Source organism: Colias croceus, chromosome 2 (assembly GCF_905220415.1).
Source record: "Colias croceus chromosome 2, ilColCroc2.1".
Lineage (NCBI taxonomy): Eukaryota > Metazoa > Arthropoda > Insecta > Lepidoptera > Pieridae > Colias > Colias croceus.
Genome location: NC_059538.1, coordinates 7,515,621 through 7,528,927, shown reverse-complemented (window position 1 = coordinate 7,528,927; position 13,307 = coordinate 7,515,621). Strand labels below are relative to the sequence as shown.

The 13,307-nt window shown below is 36.7% G+C and overlaps 1 protein-coding gene, 1 long non-coding RNA gene and 1 other non-coding gene across 4 annotated transcripts in view; 2 read left to right on the top strand and 1 right to left on the bottom strand.

Moving 5' to 3' along the window:
* Window positions 1-13,307, bottom strand: part of LOC123700154 (ATP-binding cassette sub-family C member 4-like) — a 219,903-nt gene that overhangs the window by 68,619 nt on the left and 137,977 nt on the right. The window lies entirely within an intron of this gene.
* Window positions 2,065-4,446, top strand: LOC123700238. The gene is made up of 3 exons (XR_006752603.1): window positions 2,065-2,266; window positions 3,849-4,035; window positions 4,235-4,446. It is a non-coding gene; the product is annotated as an uncharacterized LOC123700238 (long non-coding RNA).
* On the top strand, window positions 3,225-3,306 carry Trnas-gcu. Its single transcript has one exon. It is a non-coding gene; the product is annotated as a tRNA-Ser (tRNA).

Sequence of the window (13,307 nt, the reverse complement as noted above, 5' to 3'; positions counted from 1 at the left end):
TGACTATGCTATTTGATTTTTGTAATCTACATTTTCCAGTTTTTTAACCATGTTCCGAAAATTATTTATGCAAATTAAATAAATCAATGCTAATTATAAAGCCGTTATTATACATCCTGTCAACGAAACACCTATGTCAAAATAGGTACCTACATATAATATGATACAGTAGGTAGGTTTCATATTTTAAATCTGTGTATTATCTATAAAATCGCTTTTTGTTGCTTTGTCTTTTTTCTCATCATAATATTATGTTAATTATTTTTATACCGAGCAGTAACTCTTAAAAATCTAATTATTAAATAATATTCACGTATCCTCATAATATCGTCATTACTGAAGACTGAAAGATTATCAGACTATTATGACAGGAATAGAGAAATGTTCGAATTGTTTTAAAGTTTTAAACTATCCATAAATAAAAATAAGGACGAAATAATGCGCTCTCTCCACACTAACCAACCGCAGGCTCGACAGGCGCGTACGCAGGCTTCGCGTCGTGGTCCCAGAGACGCTACGAGCGTGAGCGGGACGCGCACTAAATTTAAATATTTTAATCCTTAATTTAAATTTTTGACATTTTTATTTTATGTTGGTATTCGTGTAGTTTCATTTCATGTTATTTGTCATATTCGAGGGACGCTGCACCGTAGCCCTGGCGCCTTAAAGATTCATTTGAATTGAGTTTTAACAGGATCGACTGATTCAAATAAAACTTGTGGATGTTTGTATAAATAGGAATGGTTTGATGATGCCTGGTGAGAGTGAGGTACAATGGTCAATGAGGCAGATTTGAATACGTGATATGTCCAGTAGTAATTTAATCAAAGCCTACGATAAAATTTGTATTAGAAAGGAAGTCTTGATTACGTTAATATTATTATTTATTATGTGCTCACGTCTATCGTAATATGTAGATACTTTACGTATAACGTTACGGTATTTACAGCAATATGATTATTAAAGTTCATGTTGTTAAAATTTATGCTAAAATAAAAAGGGAAAAATAATATGCACTCGAAGAAACAAAAAACAATATTCATAAATTAAAAAGCAGTTTCCTACCGATTGTAAAAATAAAGGATTAGATTACTTATCTCGAGATTAAGGTATTATTGCCACAATAATACATTTAATAACGTGGATTAGTAAATGTTTGTTAAAACTGATTTCTTATCATAGTGGGTACCAGGTACTGGTGTTTAATGTGTGATGTTCGCTCTATGAAAAGATTGGTGCTGATGATGTGTGCGTGATTTAATAATTAATTAGACTTAGCTATGAATGTACTTTATTATGTAAACGTAATTTGTTGTGAATTGTGATATTTTACAGTACTTTTTTTCCCCTATATCTGAAAATAGCAAGTATGTACTTATGCTGCTCTATCTATGTGTGTATTAGGTACTATAATCTATAGACAGAGAAAGGTTTCATACGTAAATGACTAGATATAGGTCGTAGTTATAGTCATTATGTATTACGTAGTTATGCCTTCTTTCTCTGTCTTTTCAAGTACATAGTTCAAATAGATCTTTTAATACCTATTAAAAGTTATTTTGTTTAACAGTGAATGTTGTGCTGCAACTTCTCTTCTTTCTGTTTAATCCTATGGCATTACCTTGCATCTTTTTTATTTAAAAATTTAAGATATCATTACCTCATCTACATAATGTGTTAATACTATCATAAAAATCTGTGATAAAAATTAAACAACACTTAGATAGAACCTTAATATTAAGCGATGTATGTAAATACTAAATTTGTATGCAAAATTTTCATAAATTATAGAGAACAGGTACAAATATGATGGGAACATCTGCCGGGATTAGTGATAAAAATTATATAAAAAAATGTCAAAACATTAGGCGTTTAAAAGCACTTGAACAAAAGAAAGGTGTAGGCTTGCTATAAATATAAAATTATGACACTATGCCAGTTTAAACTGTAATTTATGACGCATAAAACATCTTTAATTTATTTTAAATGAAGTAATTAACTCAAAATTCTAATTTGATTCAAATAGTAGTTATTTTATATTAATATCAAAAACACGTGAATGTGATTGATTGTTTTGCCTTAATCTTATAGGTTCATGGTGACAACCAGAGTTGAAAGATGCAATTTTACTTATTAGTTATGAATGAAGTTTTACATTATTAAATTCAAGTAGGTGGATTTTATAAGACATTGGAAACTGTGGACTGATGACATCATAAAGATAACAGGAATACTTATAGTGAATCCAACGCCTGAAGGAGTGAAGGTAGAACCAAGTGGTATAATTAACTGAAGGGGACCTATATCCAAACATGCAAGAAAACGAGTAAAATATGTACTTACTTAATTAATATTAATTGCAATGTTTGTAATGTAATAGGAAATAAAAGGCATAATTATAAATATAATTTAAGTGGGTTTAAAATATCTTAAGTAGATAATAGGGACTGTTATAACTTATACCACAGACTAATAATAATATACTACGTATACAACTTATACCCAGAATTGATAATTATTTTCTTGATAACGTCGCATTGATAAAGACCTCAGTGGTATTGTCTATTTGGTGTTTTTGGTGTATTATCACCCCCTAAGTGGGTAGGTAGTAGGTACTCTTTATTTGGAGGTAAAATCAGGCGCGAGTTAGGTATAATGATGATAATAATAAAGACTTGTAGTGTTCTTATGCTAATTATTGATACTAGTATACTGTATAACCTATTTTTAATTAACTTACCTCTATTTACATAAAATATAAATCATATCACCATAAGTACGAAGTGTTTTCAAATATTAATAGTTTATGTAACCTGATTTAGAGGTCTGTTTACAACAGCTGTGTGATTAATATTAGTATACTAGCTTCCGCCCGCGACTCCGTCCGCGCGGAAAAATTAAGAAAAATTAAGATTTATTTTTTCTACGTATTTTTCTGGTATAAAAAGTATACCAAATTTCATCGAAATTGAACCGTTAGTTTTTACGTGATGCCTTCACATACAGACAGACAGACAGAAAGACAGACCCTTCTACAGATTTATTATATGTATATATACAATATACATGAATATTTAAAGATTTTTTTTACTATACTGTGGTCAATTTAATAGGTGGCATCATATTATTTATTTCACTGGTTGTGCTATAGTGGAAAGCATAACTTTCTATTGTTTATAAATGAAGATGGCAACATGATGACGAATTTCACATCTCTTGCGCAAGACGAGGTGGCCGAGTGGTTAAGGCGTTGGACTGCTAATCCAATGTGCTCTGCACGCGTGGGTTCGAATCCCATCCTCGTCGATATATTTTGTCAATTATTCACTTAAATTTATTTATTTTTATTATCATGCTTACTGGAACCCAAACATTATTCTACAATTTTTTTATTATTAATACGCTCTTTACAAAACGTGCCTATTTTGCATTATGTTGGGTAGTTGCTATAAATTACATTACATTTACTTACACCACTGGAACTGGAGCATATAACTGGAAATAATATTAAAAATAATGTACTGGTCTGATTTCCCATTTTATAAAAATTCTAATGCGGACTTAGAAAAAAATTAAAATTAAATTTCCAATAGATAAATTTATTTATTTATTTAATTTAAGAAATAACTCTCCTATATTATCATTATCCCTAACCACCAAAACAGTAGGTATAAACCAACATAAATATAGAATCACAGTTCACACAAACCGTAATTTAATAAAAGAAAATGATCTTTTTAATAAGTGCAAATAATTACATGCGGCCGGGGATACACGCGTCGCGGCCACGTGCGCGCATCATCCGCGCATTGTTATGAACATTATTTATGAATATTGTTTTGTCGTAGATCGCCGACACGCGCCTACAACCCTTGATCGATGTCTACATGCACTTAGCCACTTGGTAAGCCTGCTCTTAATGCTCCTGTGGCAATGGGCTGGGTGTTAGAATACTATACAATTAAGTGGCTAAAGATTTTCAAATGTCGGTGAAGGAATACTGTACCTACAGGAGGAATATATTTGTTTTTATAGGTATAATATAGAAATAAAAAAAAAAAAGTAACATTTAATTTATTAATGTTAAAGATCTAGATGATATTTAAATTTGAGCGTGTCATGGGGCTTTTTTATTTAAACTTACCTTGCACCTTAAATGTACAGTTTTTAAAAGACTCTACCTTCAAGTATTGATATATCTTTAAATAAAACAATTCATGTAAATTATTTTCAGCAGGCCAACGCCATTCGATTGATTCATGAAAAACAGACTGTTCAAGGATTTTTCGGACACACAAAAGTTTATGTATAATTTTAATCCATCCAGAATCGTTTCCCAATACATTATCAGCATCAAAATCGTCAATAAATTATGAAATACAGCAGCAATGTAAGCAAACGCCCGCCGATTGGTATCGGAAGTAGGGCGGGATGGCACCGGCGAAGAGGGGCGATTTCCGGCCTCCAGCCTATTGCCTCTGCCTCGTAACTCATCATCAGCACTCCCCGGGAGGGACTCACCCTCGCTTCAACAAAGAAAAATAGATATTTGCGTGAATTATGCCTCGAGCGGCAAGGGGAAGTTGGTAGAAACAATAAATGAGTTTAAAAAAAATTGTTTTCGGGTTTCATTTTCAGTTAAGATATTTATTATTCTTTTAAGTTTATAATGTAAGCTTCCTTTAATTATACTTATATATTAAATATTACTGTATTGGTGTCATTATGTGTTTACTATTGCTTTATTTTAAAAATGTAGGTACAGCTGCATGCTAAATATGAAGTCAGTAGGTAGTAATGTTATTACTAGGTACTGACTGTTATACTATTAGATTATTAAATATCAGATTTTTTGCTATTTTTTGTATTTTTTTTGTGGTTTGTGATCTTTGGTAGGTACCTAATTATTGAAAATTTTAATAAATTTAATAGATAGGCTTTAATTTGTGTAGGTAGTGTAAGATATTGAAAGAACTTTAAATGAAGTAATAGTTTTTTAATTAAGCCAAAAGGAATGTCGCGTCACAGTTACACTCTTTCCGCGCCATCGACTGACAAGTGACATCTGCCAGCATTAGGGAGGGGACGTTTCCGCGACTAGTGATGTACGTTCTTGATCTCATCTAACAGCTCGGCCATCCTGCAACTCTTCGGTCCCCGAAGGAAGTTCCCCCGGCTGGCCACCGGAACTCACTCATTCCCGCGGACTCAACGATTCTTGCTTCTCGAACGGACAGCTTCGGCAGCTCTTCAGCTAAGGCCCTTGAGGCAAGCCATCTCTGCGAGGCCCCTGAGGCAATACAGAATTCGTAGATATTGCTAAGGCCCCTGAGGCAAGCCATCTCTGCGAGGCCCCTAGGGCAATGCAGGATTCGTTGATATTGCTAAGGCCCCTGAGGCAAGCCATCTCTGCGAGGCCCCTGAGGCAATGCAGGATTCGTTGATATTGCTAAGGCCCCTGAGGCAAGCCATCTCTGCGAGGCCCCTGAGGCAATGCAGGATTCGTTGATATTGCTAAGGCCCCTGAGGCAAGCCATCTCTGCGAGGCCCCTGAGGCAAACGCAGGCTTCGGTGATAGTGCTGAGGCCCCTCACGGCAAGCAAGACATTGGCCGACTATGCTAAGGCCCCTAAGGCAAGCGTACAATACGACAATGATGCCTTGGCCCCTCAGGCAACATAAGTTATTTCAGTGTGAACAGGCTCGGAAAACAAGTGTTAACACATACACTAGGCCCCGGAGGCAAGTATTGTATCAGATATCCGGAGGTAACCACTGCGGACAGCGACAGGCCCCGGAGGCATAATTATTACATAACAAATGTATAAGGCCCCATAGGCAAACTACTTTAATTGGCACAAGATATGCGACGCAGTAACCAATCAAAACATGAAACTGCTCATTGATAATAATTCAAAACACCATTAGGCAGCGCTATCATCAGATGACGTCTCACATCGAGCTCGCCATAACTTCAGTTTGTCACGTGCCATTATGTTTTTATAGGCCCTTTTGCCCTTAGCAGCTGACGTGACTTCGTAACGATCGTTAGGCAAAACTGCAGTAACCTTATATGGTCCCGCGTATTTAGGGATCAGCTTGCCACTGGACAGCCCTGGTCGCAAAATTTTTCGTTCGACCATCACTAAGCTACCAACTGCAATTGGTAAACTAGCACGACGACCCTTGTCATACCGCAGTTTCATTCGTGCCGCGTTATCAATAATTTTGCGGGAGGCTTCCTCTCTGTTCGGGGCTACCTTTGATGGCGCATATGACGCTCCCTGTATATCCCCAGCTAAACGGGGTCTCAAACCACATAATAGCTCCAACGGCGATTTGCCAGTCCCTTGGCTCACGGTCGAGTTGATGCCTAGCTGTACTGTAGGCAGGTATTTATCCCACCCTTTTTGCTCCTCGCCCATATGAGCGGTTAGCGAATTAAGAATGGTGCGGTTTAGGCGCTCAACCTGCCCATTTGCACGTGGAGTCGCCACGGCATTCAGAACATGCTTTATTCCGGACTCACTGCAATATTCCTTAAATTCGCGTCCGGTGAATGCCGTGCCTCTGTCACTCACTATCCTTGTGGGATAGCCAAAAACTTGAATTATTCTATTTAGGGCAGTAATAGCTCCTTTTGCATTGGCGCTGGCAACAGCTTCTAACCACACAAATTTTGTAAACCCATCTATCAGAGCAAAAATATAAGTTTTCCCATTACTTTTGCAAAACGGCCCTAAATGATCGACATGTAGGGTGTCGAAAGGCACAGGAGCTCTTGGAATCGGGTGTAAGAGCCCAGGCTGTTTACCAGTCGGTTTCTTGGCGAACTGACAACCAATGCAGCTTGACACATACCGTTCTACACTTTTCCGCATTTTAGGAAACCAATATTTGGCTTGAATAGCCTCCAGACACTTTTCTACACCTAAATGACCATTGTTGTCGTGATAAGTCTTCATGATATGCCATCTCGCGCTTTTAGGCACAACAGGCTTAGCAGAACCATCCACAATACGACACAACAATTCGTTTACAATTTTGTAGTCCTTAGATAACCCATCCTTTTTATGTTTATTAGCGTCTAACTCCAGTTGTAAATTCGTAATAGTTGACTGAATATCTTCATCAGCATCTTGTAAGGCATTAATAAAGTCCTTCTCCTCGATATGCTTAATTGCAATAGGATTTCGACTGAGCGCGTCCACATGTACCATAGATGTCCCAGGTCGATGTTCCACGTCAAAATCATATTCTTGCAGATCAAGCCACCAACGCGCTATGCGAGGTGACAAGTCTCTTTTCGACCATGCCAGTCGCAGAGCTGAACAATCTGTCACAACTCGAAATTTAATACCCGTTACGTACACTTTGAATTTTTGAATGCTAAAGACGACAGCTAACGCCTCAAGTTCGAAACTATGGTAGTTTACCTCAGTAGCTGTGGTCTGTCTGCTCGCGTAAGCAACAGCTTTCCAGTCGCCATTTTCTTGTCGCTGTAGTAGCACTCCACCCAGACCCAACTTCGAAGCATCAGTGTGGATCTGTGTTTCACGATTCGGATTATAAATCGCAAGGACTGGATTAGAAGTAAGTACCCTCTTTAATGTTTCCATAGCTTCAGTCTGTTCGGTACCCCAGCTCCACTCAGCAGTCTTCTTGGTCAACATTGTAAGTGGCTTCGCAATTGTAGCAAACCCTTTAATAAACTTGCGAAAGTAGCTAGCCAACCCTAAGAATTGACGAAGCTCGTGTACATTACTGGGAGCCCTGAAGTCCGCAACAGCTGTTATTTTGCGAGAAGATGGTCGTATCTCTCCTCCATGAATCTCATGTCCAAGATATTCTACAGTTTTGGTAAGGAATGAGCACTTACTCCGCTTCAATTTGACACCAGCAGCATCAATCAACTCTAAAACTTTCCTGAGATTGTCCAGACAACTAGCGACGTCATTACCCCAAATTATGACATCATCAATGTACACCTCCGCACACTCATGAATAACAGGAGCAAGTATTTCGTTCATGGCCCGCTGAAATACGGCGGGAGCGTTACAAAGCCCAAAACTCATCATCCGGTATTGAAAATGACCATCAGGTGTGACGAAACCCGTGTAAGGTCTCGAGTCTGCTGCTATTTTAATTTGGTGATAGCCATTCGCCAGGTCCAAACAACAGAACATTGTCTTATCAACAAGTCTGTCCAGTAGATCTTGAATGACAGGTAGGGGATATCTTTCTTTTTCGGTAATTTTATTCAATGCTCGATAGTCAACGCACATGCGATAGCCCCCATCCCTCTTCTTCACTAGCAGTACAGGACTTGCATAAGGCGAAGTTGACTTCTCCACTATACGAGCTTCAAGTAACTCTGCCACAATATTTCTTACCACCTCTCTTTCATGAAAGGACATCCGGTACGGCTTGTAATTAATTACCTTGTTTGCTGTCAGTTTGATGTTCATTTCAATGTTACAGTTCCCTAACTCCATTCCGTTGCTAGCAAAACACCCGCTATAGTTCTCGAGAAGTGAGTTTAAAGCTTCTTGTTCCTCAGCAGTCAAGTGATCACCCAATTTAGGTACATTCACTGGTTCCTCGACCATGTTCTTCAATTCAGCTCGAGCTACACATTCTTCACTTTTTAGTTCAATCTGTCCATGTGTCCTATTTATAAGTTTTATAACGACTGATCCATCTTCACTCTCTACTTCCCCACTCAGTATGTCCTTTTCATGCATTGGCAGTCTCTGTTCACTGGGCTTCACATCCATGATACCCCTAGCCAATGGGTCAGTTCTGACTGTTACCTTATTCAAGCCTGGATTTAACACAACATCAACATAAGGGTAGAGACGCACCTTTTCAATGTCTTCACACAGCTCTGCAAGTTCCAAAGCCATATCTCTTTTGAAGACGCTAAGTTGAGAAGCAGTCTTCACCACCACAACGTCTTCCGCTTCAGTAAATGGCTGTCCCACTAAAATATCAAAATCTTGAACTTGATCTGGTACAACATAAAACTTAGTCTCCAACTCAAGTCCATCCACCGTCAACACAGCTGTAGTCAAACCAAGAGGTAGAGTAAGAGCATCACCATAGCCCTTTATAACCATGTCATTACCAGTTGTGCATTCCAATTTTTGTCGCTCACAAAAACTCTGCTTCATAGTATTGCAAGAACTACCAAAATCAACAAAAGCTTCAGCAGGGTTCCCATTAATCAGTACAGTTTTAAAATACTTTTTGTCTGATACATCATTGCATACTGTCTGAACTTTTCGCACCAGTTTGTTTTGAGGACTCGCTCTTGACCGTTTCCTACATTCATCAAGAGTGTGACCCTTAATATCACAGAAATTGCAATGTTTCTGGATCCGTTTCTTGAAACAGTCAGCTTCAACATGACCAACCCGATCACAAAATGAACACCTTTTATCAGTTTTATTTTTGTTCTGAACTTGAGTTGTTTTCTTAGTACTCCTATAGCACCTGCTAGCCTTATGGCCAATTTTGCCACATGAAAAGCATTTTGTTGTTTTATTTAATTTTTGGTCACTAGGTCTGGAGGTGCTTGGCTGACTATTATCATTGCCCAAATCTGCAGAATTAATGCTACCTAAATATTGCAAAAGAGAACCACTATCACGGCACCCGGCTGACTTAGCACCAACTTCCCACAGCTTGTTACCAAGTGTCCCAATGACAGCTTCAGTTATGACTTCATCACTCAGATGGCAAGACATTCCAATACCCAGCTTTGTGTAGAAAAATTCAATTGGGTCCTCATCTGGCAACCTCACCCTATTGACGAGTTCCCTAATCTGAGAAAGTTTATTCTTGGTGAACGGAAATGCCTTTATTAACTTTTCCTTCCACTCGTCCCAATTGATCTCATATGAAGCCTGTTGTTCATACCACGCTTTAGCGTACCCACTCAATTTTGAGGTGCAATTGCATACTAGGGTACGTTCATCCCACCCATGCATCCTGGCTGTGCTCTCTAAGTTCCGAATCCAATGTTCAATCGATACTGATGTTGTTTGGGGGTTAAATTCTGGTACAAAGTCGTTACGCCCTACATAACGCACAACAGGTCGCATATCCTTATCAAAACTGGTACTCGACTTAGATATGGGCGGTGTTCCACTTCTAGCGGGCATATTCTTCTTTCTTAACTGTCTGACTAATTCTTTCAATTCCTTGATCCTCCTTTCCTTCTTCCTTATACTATTTTTGAGCTTTTTCCCACCTTCCCCAGAAGAGGAAGATGAAGAACTTGTGCTACTACGAGCCCGTTTCCTATCATTGGAGCGACCCATATTACACTTACTATTTAATTAAAATCTACTTAAAATTAGGTTTATAACGAATTGTTCTATATCAAGAATCTAATTAGACTTAGGTTTTATTAAATTGTTCTGATTCACACATATACACTTCACACATATGTTATTTCACACATATGTTATTCTATAGTAATTGTCCACTATATATAACGCACACAAGAAATGAAATAGAAATTAAGTTTTTAAAATTATCTTCTATAAATTCAAAATATTATAATTTATTATTATAATAGTCCACACACTTAGAATGTTTTAATATTCACTAGTTATTGTTTATTTAATGTTCTAGTAATCCAAACAGAATTTAGACAATATGAAAAAAAACAATATGGATGGAGCTCACCAAGGTCTTTTGGGCACCATATACCACACCGACGATATATTTCAAACTTGTCACCACGTGTACCGCGAGCAAGGTCACACAATCAGATTATCGTTTGTGCTCGTGAGAACATACCACTTCTGAATTATGTAAGATATTGAAAGAACTTTAAATGAAGTAATAGTTTTTTAATTAAGCCAAAAGGAATGTCGCGTCACAGTTACACTCTTTCCGCGCCATCGACTGACAAGTGACATCTGCCAGCATTAGGGAGGGGACGTTTCCGCGACTAGTGATGTACGTTCTTGATCTCATCTAACAGTAGGTAATATAATTATATTATGCATAATAGTTATTCAGGAAAGTGTGGCAATTGATATTATTATGCATAATAGTTATTCAGGAAAGTGTGGCAATTGATATTATTATGCATAATAGTTATTCAGGAAAGTGTGGCAATTGATATTATTATGCATAATAGTTATTCAGGAAATTGAGGCAATCGATGTTTAATCTACACATAAAATAAATAGTGTCACCGTTTAGTGTATTTCCATGTTAGTTTATGTGTTGCACGTGCGATGGCATATCTCCTAATTCTTTACACTTGGCTCGATAGTGAAACAATGTGTTGTCGCTCCGCAGGCCGCCGCTATCTCTTCCGTGCCTTTTCATTTATATTCTAAACACGATTGAGACGTTTTAAAGTAACTGGATTTCGATAAAGTTTTGGGGTAAAGTCCTTTGTTTGTTGTACACATGTTGACGGAATAACACAAACAATTTTCATGCAGTTAAACTTATGGCGGCTGTTGAACTTGCAGATCACTGATATGGTTATCCTTACTATTAAATATTAATTATTAAATATGTACTATTAAAGCGAAAGTATGTTTGTTTATCTTTCTTTCATGTCGCATCGGAGCAATTTTATGCATCTCGTAAAATAAAAGCGCACATAAGTATATTCCTATCTGTGGTCTAACCTCTAGGTTCTAAGAAAACTTTGAGAAAGTTATAGGATATGAGAATTCTATAATTGAATACGTTTCACTAATATTAGTCCTTTTATAACTGATAAAATCTTTCTAAGTAATATAAGCAATTTTTTAACATTCATTCTCCTTTTATCCTTCAAGTTTTTAATGTAGGTAGAGTTTGTTAAAGAACTTAGAACTAATCTTTTTATTGGCTGCTTTTTATCCAGGCAACATCTTCTTGGACAGTAGGTAGCCAAAACAGAAACTTGTATATATACTTCTATGCTTATATACTTGTAAAAAAATCTAAATGCTTTGTATACAAATACATTATCATATTATCGCAGCATCGCACATAACGTCTTTAATCATTTAGATAAGATGATCTACAAATCTTGATTTCGGCTTATCTGGTTTAATGGAAACAGCCAGTTTATTGGAAAATGTAAGTACCTAGGTAATCTGTTTCTTTATTTTTTGTTTGAACTTGCAGAACACTGATATTGTTATAGCCTATTGGTTATTCTTAGGTACCTACTAAATATTAATTATTAAATACTATGGGTACCTACATAGTATTTGTTTGTAAGTAACCAATTAATTATCATCATAATATATCAACCGTTTTTGTTGCTATCCGTCCTATTTATCCTTAAGATTTAAAACATTGAGTTTTAATAATTTACAGGGTTCTAATAAATAAAGATTTCAGTCTTATACGTATAGGTCCGGTCGAAAAACGACCGCCCGTGCTGCATACATTAGGATTCCGTCTCTATTGTATTTTATCATACATTCTTTTTTGCACCTTACGGGAATATTTTAGCAATTTTAACCCTGTAGATTTATTATCATAGTTTTTGCTTGATCTTGATGCTCGAACGGGACTCTCTCGATATCTATCTATGATAAAGGAATTAATTCGTAAATCTGATGAATACACATGAAAACACAGATTTCCACTCAATTGTTAATTCCGTTTCTTTTATCTTCTTAAGTCTTCCGTTATTTTGATTAACATTTATTTGATTTCAAATTAGTGATTAAGTGTCTCAAAAACGCGTATATAATACCTAACAAAATTAAACAATAGATAGTATTTACCTTTAACATGTTCTGTTGAGTGTTGAAGAAATAAATAGCAAATACTTCGATCAAAATATTTGTCCATGATTTCATGTACCAGTTATAAATAATTTGTTTTGTTTAGATATAAAATGATTACCTATATAGTTGAATTAGAAGTCCGAAGCGATTCCGACACAAGTACGTTTTATTCGTAAGGACAAACAGGGCTTGATAGGGGTTGCAAGAGGCGGGGCCAGGTGTCAAACGCAGGCAGATCTTATCTAGCCAAGGGATGCGCGGGCTTGGCCCCTCTATAATCAACGTAACAATAGATGCAATGTGTTCCCACTGCACATGAGTTCCATTCTTAGTGTGCTGTGGTGAACACTTTTGTATTAAGCGTGCTCTTGATTATTAATTTATAATGTTCCGTTCGGAAGTCATTTCAATTATTATTTCATATTCACAAATTAATAGTTTTGTCCCATAGCAATTTTAGAACGAAAATGCTATTAGCATTTTATATTTTATACATTGCTAACAGTAAAAATATTGAATTATTTTCAGGCGAACCTTTATTTCATT